The 14294-nt window shown below is 36.5% G+C and overlaps 1 protein-coding gene and 1 long non-coding RNA gene across 3 annotated transcripts in view; one reads left to right on the top strand and one right to left on the bottom strand.

The window, feature by feature from the left end:
- The window catches only part of GLRA3 (glycine receptor alpha 3), a 185890-nt gene that overhangs the window by 84929 nt on the left and 86667 nt on the right, over window positions 1-14294 (bottom strand). The gene's annotated exons all lie outside the window — the stretch shown is intronic.
- The window catches only part of LOC108590766 (uncharacterized), a 148761-nt gene that overhangs the window by 71419 nt on the left and 63048 nt on the right, over window positions 1-14294 (top strand). Inside the window, exon 2 of the long non-coding RNA XR_001910411.4 lies at window positions 5104-5351. This is a non-coding gene — a long non-coding RNA (uncharacterized LOC108590766). The remainder of the gene's footprint in view (window positions 1-5103; window positions 5352-14294) is intronic.

Here is a 14294-nt window from a genome sequence, read left to right as displayed (position 1 = left end):
TGTGGAAGTCCATTAGTTCCAACAGAATATTCATTCTTCATTGACTTTACTGCCGCTTGATGTTAATTACGTAATTTGCATGCTAAAATAAACAATCATGTGCACATAAGACGTTATTTTGCATTTATTTATTTATTTTTGAGATGGAGTCTTGCTCTGTTGTAGAGGCTGGAATGCAGTGGCACCTAACTTGGCTCACTAACCTCCACCTCCCTGGTTCAAAGGATTCTCCTGCCTCAGACTCCCGAGTATCTGGGATTACAGGTGCACACCATCACACTTCGCTAATTTTTGCATTTTTAAAGTAGAGATGGGATCTCACCATGTTGGCCAGGCTGGTCTGGAACTCCTGACCTCAGGTGATCTGCCCACTTTGGCCTCCCAAAGTGCTGGGATTACAGGCATGAGCCACCATGCCTGGCCTCATTTTGTATATTTAATATGTGGGCATCTGATTATTATTATTTTTTGGACTTCCACTAAACAATCATTCTACAACTGAAACATATGACTTGTGTCCTAAAACATGAAAGTCTCTGGGAAAATGAACTATAATTTTGTCTTTGTGGCATTCTATTGTCAATCAACACTACACATGCTCTTCAAATCAGATTCTAAGAATTTCTTCCCAGTCATGAGAAGAAAAGTTTTTGAGAAAAGTTGAGAGATTCTTCATAATTTTATGGTGGATAATAATGTCATAGAATAATAATTTTTGAGGATATTCCAACTGGTGTGTTTTCTTGAATGTCTGATGTAAACTCTATTATATTTTATTATATGTGTGTTTTTAACATTTTGGTCAAATACATGTAACATTTATCATCAGTGACATTTGTACATTAAGAGCATCATACAGCCATCGCCACCACTATCCAGTTTCACATCATTGTTATCACCCCTAAAGGAAACCCCACACCCATTTAGTGGCCTTCTTTCCTCTTCCTGTAGTTGCTGGCAGCCATTCATCTGCTTTCTGTCTCCATAGATCTGCCTACTCAGGATATTTCAAATAAAGAGAATCACACTATATGTGACTTTTGGTGTCTGGCTTCTTTCACTTAGCATAAGTTTCTACAAGGTTTTACGGTGTATTTAAGGACACAGAAGTCCTTTGTTTATGGAAACATGAAGGGTCTTATTGAGAGAATTATATATACAAGGTGATATAGTTTCAGAGCTGTATTTTTGGAAGTGACTGTTTTATATGTAATGATGTATATGTATATGTACATAGATAAACCATCATCTGTGTATATATGTATTATACATAAAACCCGTGGGAATCCAAAATCATCATAAAAGATAAAAACAGTAGTTACTATTAATCAAATGATACTAACTTTCAGGCATAAAACTAGATGCTTTAAAAATAATCTGGAATTGAAAAAATAATGAGCAAAACTTGCCCTGTATGTAAAATTTCAAGATCATACTGCAGCTTGTAAGAGCCTAACAGCTTCATCGTGCATACAAGTACTTTTCATGATAGCAGTATCTGACACTGTCAGATTTTATCTATTTACTTCTCACTAATCAGATTTTTTTTTGTATCATATGTAACTTGGGACTAGTGTTACAGAACTAACAAAGAAAAAAAGATTTATTTGGGGCCTGTGTAAGATCAAATTTTTTACCAAAGTAAACAAATTATGTGAATCAAGTTTGTTTACCTCAAGTGTTTCCAGTTTAAAGATATGTATATTTTTAGTTATATAAATACATATTTTAAAATTTCATCTATTTTAAAGCTCACACTTCCCTTCACAATTTTAATGAGTTACTTACATTTAGTAGCTTCCATTTGATAAAAGGTATGGTTTAGTAAATAAGAACAAAATAATAGATATTATTGGCAGAAAACTTTCTTGTATTTTACATTTGTCCTAAGTTAGAAAACTGAACATGTAAATAAAAGTATTCCAATAATTGTTTTCCAATTGTTCTGAATGCGAAGACTTTTTATTTTTGAGACAGTCTTGCTCTGTCTCCCAGGCTGGAGTGCAGTGGTGCAATCTCGACTCACTGAGACCTCTGCCTGCTTGATTCAAGTAATTTTCATGCCTCGGCTCTGAACACCTGGGATTATATGCTCCCGCCACGGTGTCTGGCTAATTTTTGTATTTTTAGTAGAGACAGGTTTTCTCCGTGTTGGCCAGGCTGGTCTCAAACTCCTGACCGCATCTGTTCCGCCCGCCTCACCCTCCCAAAGTGCTGGGATTACAAGCATGAGCCACTGTGCCCAGCCAACACTCATATTTGTTTTCATATTTTTACATTTTAACTGATATTTAAATTTTCAGAAATTTAAACCACCTATTGTCTTTTGGGAATTTTTAATTCATGACGGCTTATATGGCATATCACTAACTATGAAATGTGATAGTTTAAAAACGAAAGAGAAAATGTTCCACTTTGGAAGAACTTTAATTAAATGTTATATGTCAAAGAAAAAATTAAATTGCATTTTTTTCCTTCTGAGCAATCTAGATGTTTCTTAACTAGTGTTTTTTTCTTTTTTTCTTTTTTTTTGAGATGGAGTCTTGCTTTTTTGCCAGGCTGGAGTGCAATGGCACTATGTTGGCTCACTGCAACCTTCATCACCCAGATTCAAACAATTCTCCTGCCTCAGCCTCCTGAGTAGCTGGGACTACAGGTGCGTGCCACCACGTCCAGCTACTTTTTTTGTATTTTAGTAGAGAGGGGGTTTCACCATGGCCAGGATGGTCTCTATCTCCCGACCTCATGATCCCCCTGCCTCAGCCTCCCAAAGTGATGGGATTACAGGCCACCACGCCTGGCATCTTAACTAGTGTTGTATTGATTTGGAGATTGGCCAAGATCTGTGGAGGCTAAGAATACTATAAAGCTAAAGAGGAATTAACTTCTTTTAGAAACTACCATTTAATATTGCTGCCTCATTTAGGATAGCTCTTGACAGCAACAGATGAAGTGTTTGCCTCTTCTGCAACAAATAAAATTTTAAAATCTAGTATTCACTCTAACCTATATAGTACATATACAACCTATTAAAATCAGAATTAAAAGAGAAATGTAATCAATCATTAAATATTTTCTTCTTGGGTAGAGAACACCACTCATTTTAATATTTTATGCTTACAGGTATTTGGGATTATGCATACATATTTAAAAATATTTGAACATAGGATATCATAGGCAAAAAAGTTTCAAAATTTTGGTGTGTTTTTGCATTGCATACAAATATTTGGCAAACTGTGAATATTATCTTCTATTTGAGTATGTAAGCTTGAGGAAATTTATATTTTATTGAATGTAAATCCTAGAGTAGGTTTAGCATAATGTTGCGCTAAAACTTTTAGAAATACTTAAGTATGGTTATTTCATTTCCACATTATGGGTTTTGACCTGTTCTGGATCTATTGATGTTTCTTTTCTTGTAAAATTAGCTTGCTATTTATACTTGAATGCTTTTATGACAAAAAAAAGTATTTGAAATGATGAGAACACATGGGGTAAATTAAGCATCTTTACCAATGCTGTATTGCAGGACAAGAACAACAATTGTGATCTCATTGATCTTCATTCGGACCATTTGCTGTGTAAATAACTCAGCATGACACATAATATGCTGCTAACACAAGTGAGATCATCTCATAGGCAAGGTCTCTTTATGGTGGCAGATTATTTTCTCTCAGGGACTATGCCCATATACAGCTGAATGCCACTGAGCAACTTCTGCTCAAACTGTGTGGAAAAGTCTCAGCAAAGCCCTGCCCAGATCTCTAGCTTACAATTTCATGGCATATAATAAGATGGTTTTTTTGTTTGTTTGTTTGTTTTATAAACCACAAAGTTTTGTGATAGTTTGCTATGCAGCAACAACTGGAATAGAACTAGGTAATTGGAATAGAACTAGGTAATTGGAATAGAACTAGGTAACTGGAATAGAACTAGGTAACTGGAAGTGGGTGCTGCTCTAAGACGAAAACTTAAAACATGTTCCCTTGACTCTGGGGGCAGGTAGCAAGAAGAAGCTTGCAAGGATTTGAAGAGATTGTTGTGATGGCTAAAGGAATGCAAAGGAAATTCTTATTAGAGGAGAGAAAAGAAAATCTACCTCTACACTGTGGGACAGAAAGCTTGGCAAACCATTTCAGTAAAGTAGAAAATAGAAAATGCAATTAATGAAGTGTTGCATTTGGCTAAGAATATTTTCAGGTAAATTCTTGAAAATTTCACTTCACTTTTTTATGAGCTCTAGGTAAAGATCTTCTCAAGGAAATGGCTACAGTCCCATGTGTATACTTCAAAAATGTTAAAATATGCCTCATAAATATTCTCAATTAGATTAAAGGGTCTTTAGGAATCATAAGAGCTTTATCTCAAAGAATCTTGATTCCCAGCCCAGTAGAGAATCATAGGAAGCCCATAAACATATTAAGAGAATTAGATTAGTAGAAGCACCATTGGCTTCATTTGAAATGGGCAGGGACAGTTCAAAATGAAAAGAGCTTGCAAGGTTTCCACATATCTATGAGCAGGAAGTGGTATGAAAAGGCCACTTAGTAGCAAACATGGCTCATTTTTACAGCAAAGGAAAGATGACCCAGAAGGCAGAAACAAGAACCCAAATGGTGAAGTCAAGACATACATTTTTTTTGGGAGCAGGACTGGGGCCTTAATTACATAACTGGAAGGCTATACTTTTCCAGCAGAATTCCTCTGAACCAGTGATTACAATGTACTTCCCATCACCCCTTTCCTTTTGAATGTTATCTCTATTGCAGTTTTCCTATTCTGTATCACTTTTCTAGTTTGACTTCTTGTGGGATAGATAACTTGTTCTTAAATATACAAGTCTTTTGACCAAGAGGAATCATAATCAAGATCCACCCTTTGGGAACCCCATTTGCACTTGCATCTAATTTAGTTGACATAATTCTAGAATTCAAGACAATGCTATAGTGGGATGAAAAAGTTGGGGTCCTCAGGAAAGGGTGTTTATGTTTTACATATTGGAAGAATGTAAATACTGTCACTAGAAGGATGACTGTGTCTGATTAAAGAAGTGTTGGGGTTGTAAGAATCCTCACAGCTTTTACCCTGTCTCTTAAAACACAGCGGGCTGCTGTTAGAAACCCCTGAGAAGCTACACTGGAGGAGCCACATGTAAGAACTCTGGTCAACAGTCCCAGCTGGGTCCAAATTTCCAGGCTTCTTCACCAAGGCACTAGGCACATGAATGAAATCATTTTGAACACTTAAGGCAAGCTGATCCTCCAGCTGAGACCAGACAGTTTATATCAATGACAAGAAGAGCAGAAAATGTACCCAGCAAATCCCCGCCCAAATACCTGATCCACATCCAGGTGAGACCTAATAAAATTGGTGTTGTTTTAAGCCATTTTATTGTGAATGTTGTTGCTTTAATTTGTTTTAAGATTCAGATAGAGCTTACATATAGAGTTGTACCAAATGCATAGAGATGTGTAACCACTATCATAGGCAGGTTACAGAATAGAGTTCTCACCCACAAAAATTCCCTGTGTTGCCCTATTTTATTGAAACCATCTCTACACCTGTTCCCTTAAAGCCAGTGGTGTCTTCTTCATCCTTATTTCTTTGCCTTTTCTAGAATGTTATATAAATGGAATCATACAATATTTAACTTTTTGAGTCTGGCTCCTTCTTGACTTAAGTTACTGGGTGTATCAGTTGATTCTTAACTGCTGAGTTGCATTCCATTGTATGGGCATACCACAGGGCTTATTTATCCATTGATGGACTTTTGATGTTTTCCCATTTGTAATTATGAATAACTTTGTTATACACATTTGTCTACAGAATTTTAGGTAAGCATATATGTTTCTTTCTGGTAAGTAAATATCTAGGAGTGAGATTACCAGGTCATATGAACTGCATGTTTATGTTTAGAAAAAAAAGTGCTAACCTGTTTTCGAGTGGCTGTAGTATTTGTACTTCCACCAAAAATATATGAGAGTTACAGTTCCTTTGCACTCTTACCAGTAGTTAGTAATCTCAGATTTGTTTACAAAATTAATTTCATATTTTCTAATATATGTGTAGTTCTAACTCACTGTGGTTTAACATTTTGCTAATGGCTAATGATGTCAAGCAACGTTTTCTGCCTATTTGCACTATCTTTTTAGTAAAGTGTAACAAACATTTAAATTGCTCATTATAAGTATTACTTTTATCATTAAGTTTTAGAGTTCTTTATAAATATTCTGGATAAATAACTTTTGCCAAATATGAGATTAGCAAACCTGTTTATTTGTAGCTTGTAGCTTGTTTTTTCCTTCTATTGACAGAATCTTTCACAGGTAAAAAAAAGGTGTTTAATTATGATAAAGCTCACTTTATTATTTATATTTTTTAAATCATGCTTTTTGTGTTATATCTAAGAGCTCTTTACCTAACCCAAGATTGTAAATAATTTTTGTGTTTTTGTTTTCTTCTAACAATATTATAATTTTAAATTTCATATTTAGGTTTGTGGTCCACTATGAGTTAATTTGTGTATGAGGTATGAGTACATATTGCAGTTCATTTCTTTCTTCTGTATAGTTCACAAATTATTCCTACACTATTTGTTGAAAAGATTAGAATAGTATTTTCTTATGGTGCAGAACCTAGAGAATAGATTTAAAACTGTGTGAGGCAAGAGATTATCTGTTCACTCCTGAGTTTTGCTCATCTTTGAAGATATATATTCTTTCTTTACTCAGACACACACACACACACACACACTCACACACACACACAATGTTCTTTTTTTTACTCAGACACACAGAATAATTGACATTAGCTAGAAATTCCCTAGCATAGTTTTTGTGAGAGTAATGATTTAAAAAAAGAAGCCAAGTATGACAAAAATGGATATATCACAACAATTTTGTTGTTAAAAGAAAGAAATTTAAAAAACAATAGTTAAAAATTTTTTAAATGTTCTTCGTTAGAAAGCTGGTAAGCTGAAATTGAATCTGTAGTTCAATATTTAACATCAGTAGAAGCTGTGTGAATGGATATTGACCAGGGACTCACCTAATTAGTTTGAGGGTAAGAAAATATATTATTTGATGTTTTTAATAAGCTATTTTAAGAAACATAGTTTGAAGAGTAGGAACACTAAAGCTCGCTTTGAGTATTGTTCAGAATGAAATAATTTTGTAACACATTCTGCAATAACTCTGGTACTAAAAATTGTCAAGGGCAAGCAATTTAGCCCTAAAATAAGTAATAAGAAATAGAAGCCCCAGAAGGAAAGAGAATTGCAAAAATATATTGCATTCTGAATCAAATAGCCACTGGGCTTTTAGGGGTCAAGACACTGCTAAACTCCGGGAGAAATTTAAGAAAGAAAAATCTCTCTCTCCTTTGTTTCTGATGTTTGCTTTTTCTTCAGTGTTTTGAGAGTAACAAGAAGATAGATGGAAATTCAGACGTGTAATATGAGCCATTTGCATGTTGTAAAAGTCTTATGATCGCAGCGGAAAAACGACAGCTTTTAAAGCCTGTTTTCTTGTATTTCATCACCTTTCCCAGAAGTATATAAATTGCTGGAAGATAATTGCTGTGGATACATTATTCTCGTTCTTGAGATTCCCTGGTCCTTGTGAAATTCAATCTATGTCCCTAAGAGCAGAGTTGGTGGAGAAGGACGATACCATAGAAGAAAGATTCAAAATTATTGAAGATCCATTCTGTTGGCTAGTTTTGCTTTACTTTACCCTTCCCAGTTAGTAACATCAAGAAAGAACAATCTGGCCAGGAGCGGTGGCTCAAGCCTGTAATCCCAGCACTTTGGGAGGCCGAGGCGGGTGGATCATGAGGTCAACAGATCAAGACCATCCTGGTCAACATGGTGAAACCCCGTCTCTACTAAAAACACAAAAAATTAGCTGGGCATGGTGGCGCGTGCCTGTAATCCCAGCTACTCAGGAGGCTAAGGCAGGAGAATTGCCTGAACCCAGGAGGCGGAGGTTGTGGTGAGCCGAGATCGCCTCATTGCACTCCAGCCTGTGTAACAAGAGCGAAACTCCGTCTCAAAAAAAAGAAAAAAGAAAGAACAATCTATTTAATTATATGAAACTCTGTATCTGTTGTGGAATACCCATAGCTCTTGTGGAATACAAAATGCAAAGTATTTCATAAGGATATTCAGAAGTAAGCTATTTCCTCTCTTTTAAATTTAGACTTACAGAAAAGTTGCAAAAAATAAGAGTTCTGTAAACCTTTCACACAGCTTCTGCTAATGTTAATATTTTATATATTCACAAGTAGTTCTTGAAACCTGAAAATTAACGTTGATACAATACACAAGAGAAGGAGAGGGTTCCTCACCTACTCTGTATGGTGCTGTGATGCGGCTGCCATCAAAAGTAGGTAGGCCTGAGAGCTGAGTTTCTGGGACTATGCGTGGCAACCCAGCATTGCAGCCACTGGCAACACCAGCATTGCATTGCTTGGGACCCAGAGGGTTGTACTGCCACTGCTACTGCCATTGCCAACACCACATTGGCTGCTCAGGGACCTGAGAACCCACTCACCTACATGGCCTGTGACTGCCATTGCTGGCATCAGAGCAGCCACTTGGGGGACCAAGAACAGGACTGCCGGGTCCTGGTAACACTGGTTCTGGTGTATGCTGCCCTGGGAGCCCAAGAACAGGCATATTAGCACTCTGCTACCACCACCAGGACCATGACCTAAAGATTGGTGCACCTGACATCCCTGTCATCAGCAAAATTTCACCATACCCTCCACTAGTACCTGCACCCTAAACCAGTGAGGAAATCACAGATACCACCAATGCTGTTTATAGTCAAGTGAATCACACAGAGATTACACTACTTCATGCACAGAGAATCAAAGCCAAAGGGTTCCAGCCAACTGAAACCATTGATACATACTCAGGAAAAAGTCCTTCCTTGTGAAAGTAAATTCAAAAAATTGTAAGAAATGACTATTACCCCAGATATGTAGATAACACCATAAGGACACCAGAAACATGATAAAGCAAAGAAATATGACACTTTCAAGGGAACACAATAATTCCGCAGCAACAGATCCAAACTGCAGATATATTAGCAAAACTATGAAAACGGAATTCATAATTATGATATTAAAGAAGCTTAATGAGATAAAGAGACTTTGAAAATAAAATATGCAGGAATCAGATAAACAATTCAGAATATGAATGAGAAGTTTATGAAAGAGATAGCTATCTTAATAAAGAACCAAACATAAATTCTGTCACTGAAGTACTCCCTGAATAAAATTCAAAATACACTTAAAAACTTCAGCAATAGACTGAATCTAGCAGAAGAAAGAACCACAGAACTTGAAGACAGGTCTTTTGAAATAACCCAGTCAGACAAAAAATAAAGAAAAAAAAACTAAGTCTTTGTGATATATGGGACAGCATAAAGAAACCAAACATACAAATTATTGGTACTCCTGAAGGTAAAGAAAGGTTAAAATAGTTTGAAAGCCCATTTAATGAAATAAAACACGAATATTTCCTAAGACTAGCAGGATATTTCAACATCCACATACAGCCCAGCGTTCCCCAAAAAGATACAATGCACAAGGTCTCCGTGGCACTTTATAGGCAAACTGTCTGAAGTCAATGGCAAACGGAAGTTCTAAAAACAGCAAGAGAGAAGCATCTAGTCACCACTAAAGTAGTACCCATCAGACTAACAGTAAGTACTTACTACGTGTTTTCATAGTTTTGGGTCTTACACTTAAGACCCATTAGAAAAAAGTACTCACTTTTTTTTTTATGAAGAAAACATAAGGAAAAGTCTTCAGGACATTGGTCTTGGCAAAGATTTTATGGCTAAAAACCTCAAAAACATAGGCAACAAAATAAAAAATAGACAAATGAGACTGTATTTAAAAAGCCTTTGCAAAGCAAAGGAAACAATCAATGAAATGAGGCGATAACCTGCAGAATGGGAGCAAATATTTGCAAGTTACTCATCTGACAAGGGACTAATATTCAGACCATATATAAGCAACTTGATAACTCAACAGGAAAAAATAAAAATAAAAAAGTGCCAAATAATCCCATTAAAAGATGGACAAAAACATGAGTATACGTTTCTCAAAAGAAGACATACAAGTGGCCAACAGATAGCTTAAAGAGTGTCCAACATCACTAATCATTAGGGAAATGCAAATCAAGAACACAATGAGATATTATCTTATGCCAGTTAGAATGGCTATAATTAAAAACAAATAAAATACAGATGCTGGTGAGGATGCAGAGAAAGGAGAACCCATACACTCTTGGCAGGGATGTAAATTAGTACAACCCCAGTAAGGGAAATTGTATGGAGATTTCTCAAAAAACTGAAAGTAGAAGTACCGTACAATCCAGCAATCTTACTACTGGGTATCTATCCAAAGGAAAAGAACTCAGTCACTTGCTTGTTTATCACGGTACTATTCCCAATAGAAGTTATATAAAATCAACCTAAGTGTATGTTAACAGGTGAGTAAATAAAGAAATGTGGTAAATATACACCATGGGATATTGTTCAGCCTAAAGAAAGTATGAAATAATTTTATTCCCAACATGGAAAGAACTACAGGTCATTGTGTTAAATGAAATTAATTAGGTACAGAAAGACAAATATTGCACTTTCACACTCATATGTGGGAGCTAAAAAAACTTACAACATCATGGACGTAGAGAGTAGAATGATAGACACCAGAGACCGAGAAGAGCAGGTAGTGGTAAGAGAGGGATTAAGAAAGGTTGGTTATGGGTATAAATGCACAATTAGATAGAAGAAATAAATTCTAGTGTTTGATAGAAGATAAGAATGACTATATTTAGCATCAATATCATGTTTATTTCAAAGTAACTAGAAGAGTTACCAATACAGTTACCAGATACCAATACAGCTACCAGAGTTACCAGTGCCAATATCTGATACCAGTATTTCTGATACCAGTTCGTAAAAATGATAAACGTACATAAAAATTACGTATACCCCAAGCATGCTGACTTGAACACTATGCATGTAACAAATACTCACATGTACCAAATAAATATGTAAATCATATTAGGTTGGTGCAAAAGTAGTTGTCATTTCTTTTAATGGTAAAAACTGCAATTATTTTTGCACCATGCTAATATATCAATAAAAGAGGAAAAACTGTGAAAGAATCTTAGGTTGACATGTACTCACAGAAAAAATGAAGTCTTACAATTGAAGAATATAGGCATGGCTGTATTACACTCAGAATTTGTTGTTTACCTAATTATTATCAGACTACATATACTATGGATTCTTCTACGATGTGTTCTGTTATTGGTCACCTATTATTTTGGCTTCGTTTTTTGTGGTTCTTTCTTTGAAAGGGATTTATGTATCCCTGCTTCACTGTATTAGGAGTGGCCATGTGACCTAAGAGTTAATTATCAGAGAATTAGACAATGAGGAGGTAAGGGTGGCACAAGCAGTAGTTGAGGAAAAAACAGCAAATGCAAGGAACAGATGTGAGATAAAATATTGCATACCTGGAATAGTAAGAGTTCATAGGGCATGTCTGAAAGGCAGTGAGTTCAGAGGTGTGGTGGGGAGAGAAATAAATCTGATGACTTAAGGAGAGACAGATTATATAGGCTAGCATAAGCCATGGGAATTTGAAGTTTGCTCCAACAGGAATTATTTGAGAGCCAATGAAAGAGCAGAAAAATGACACGATCTTCTTTGAGTTTTAGAAAGATCCAGGGTAGTGATTGGGCAGGCAGTAAGAGAGAAGCAGAGTTAGATTCTGTGACCATTCCTGTCACAACAGTGAGAGATGATCCACAGAGTGGTAAAAAAGTGACATATTTGGGAAATAATGTGCTGTGCCTTTCTGATTCATTAGATATTGGGTTTACGAGAGGAAGAAATAGGCCCTCAATTTTCTGGCTGATTCAATGAGACAGCAAACAGGTGAAGCAGATTTGGATATGGTGAGCTCCAGGAATTTGTACAACTGAGGAAAAAAATCAGTTCAGATATTTGAGAGACCAACTTACTAATTAGACTACAGTGTCAGTGACAGTTAATCTTGCCTTTAACATTATAGCATATACATATGCTGTTCCAAATACTGTTTCAAAGTTATTTCGGTTTGTTTTGTATTTCCCCATCCCTTTCACATGGAGGCACTTGGGCTATAGCTATTGATTGAATAATTACTGCCATACATGTAGACGGCTATAAAGCCAAAGGTGGGGATAAATGTACATAGAGAACATGTGTGTAGCAAAGGCAGCACCGCTGACCAAACCCTTATAGTGGCCAGCATTCAAGAAATAGAAAGAAGATAATAGTGCAAATATATTGAGGAAGGGGTGGTCAGAGAGTTAGAAAATGAGGAGATGGTTGAATCAGAAAAGACAAAGTAAGACCGTTTTCAAGAGCGTAATCAACACTGGCAGATTCCGCAAAGAGGTCGAGAAAGTTTAAGCTCAAGTGGTCATTGTCGTTATTGAGTACTTTGGAAATAATAATTTTAGTGAAGAGATTCATGAAAAACCAGGCCTACAAAAGAGTATTCAGTAAGAAACTGAGGAATAGAATCATGTACGACCATTTAAAGTAATTTGACTATGAAAAGAAAGAGAAGTATGGGAACAACTAGAAATAGACAAATTCAGGAAAAGCTTTCATTTTAGGAGGGCAGGTAGCAAACTGAAATATCAAAGGGAGAGGACACATGAAGAAGACTTGAAATACATTGAGTGTGGTCCTGGAGTAAAAAGGACTTCAGAATTTGATCTAGAAAAAATTGGGAACTAATCTTATGTAAAAGGAGGGAAATAGGCCTCAATATATCAGCAGGAACATTATACCCAGGTTAATTTTTAGGTTTGGTGGCAGATAACTAAGGTTTCTTGTGTTCTGGTCTCTACTTTTTCTGTGAAGACAAAGGTAAGGTCATCTATTGAGAATCAGAGGACAGGTCTGGAGGTTAAGGGTAGTTGTAATTTGTGTGGGAGACTGGCACTCAACCTCCGTTGGACCTGTCTCATAACTTGTCAGCCAGTATTGCAGAGATTAGAAAGATAGAAATATATTAAAGTTAGGGATCTTGATGTGATTTCTGTTTAGTCAACTACATACACTTATGGGAGATTGAGACAAAGCCACGATTTACTCATCCTGAGTTTCTACTTGCAAGTGGGATGATGGGATTATAGTATCATTTTTTCCACAGTTGTGCCAATGGAGTTTCCCTGTTATGTCATTCATTTTATGACTGTTGAAAGAACAAATGTAAGTTATCCAGTAATAATTGTAACTGTGGCTCAGTGACTGTGATTGTTTCTTCATTCTTAGATTTCGGCAGTGTGTTCCTGGAGCCAGCTGCTCCAGTAGCGATCTTCCCACTTCCTGATTCAGGCAAGGGTAGAGGCTTTACTTACAAGCCAAACCTGTGGCATAATCCTCCTCCCCCAGCTTTTCAGTACTTTTATAAACATCTCATTCCCAGAAATAAATTCCTTTCTGTGAGGTGGCTGGCATGGTTTCTGTTACAATCACTGAACACAGCTGGAGCAATCTTTGCCACCAGAGCAGTTGTGGGAAGAGGGACTTTGTACTGTTCAGCTGGCCTGTTTGTGTTTGAAGGCCAGGCATATCGGAATCCATTAAATGACCAGATACTAGAAGTACATAGAAACCAGTGGAAAAAACAGTTAAGTTTTTTACCTGTGGTCACCTGAAATGAAGTACATTATTTTGCAAACCAAGTATTGAAAGCCATAGCAAAGAAGAATGTCACTGGCAAGTCAAGGACTGAGAAATGGGTTGCCTGCTTCTGATGACATTGCGGAGCTCAAGAACAGAAAGCAAGCACCGCATGTTCTCACTCATAGGTGGGTGTTGAACAATGAGAACACGTGGACTCAGGGAGAGGAGTATCACACACTGGGGGCAGTTGGCAGGGGTAGGGGAGAGACAGTGGGGGGTGGGGAGGGAGGGGAGGGTGGGGAGCAATAAATGGGGATAAATGCCGGATATACTATGCACCTAAAGTAAAATAAAGTTTAAAAAAGTATGACCCATAAAAGAGAAAAATAACAAACTAGACTTTATCAAAAAATATATAAATAAATAAAATAAAATCTGGTGCAGAAATTTAAATTCTCCTATTAAGGCATGGCTAGAGAACCAGGAATTTTTCATGACTCTCCTGAATTTGTATCTTATTTCTTGTACCTTCATGGATGAGAAGGTACCTAACCCTAAAAACCAAGGATTAATCTGTGGATTCCT

This window comes from Callithrix jacchus, chromosome 3 (genome assembly GCF_049354715.1).
Source record: "Callithrix jacchus isolate 240 chromosome 3, calJac240_pri, whole genome shotgun sequence".
NCBI lineage: Eukaryota > Metazoa > Chordata > Mammalia > Primates > Cebidae > Callithrix > Callithrix jacchus.
This window is presented reverse-complemented; position numbering and strand designations above follow the sequence as displayed.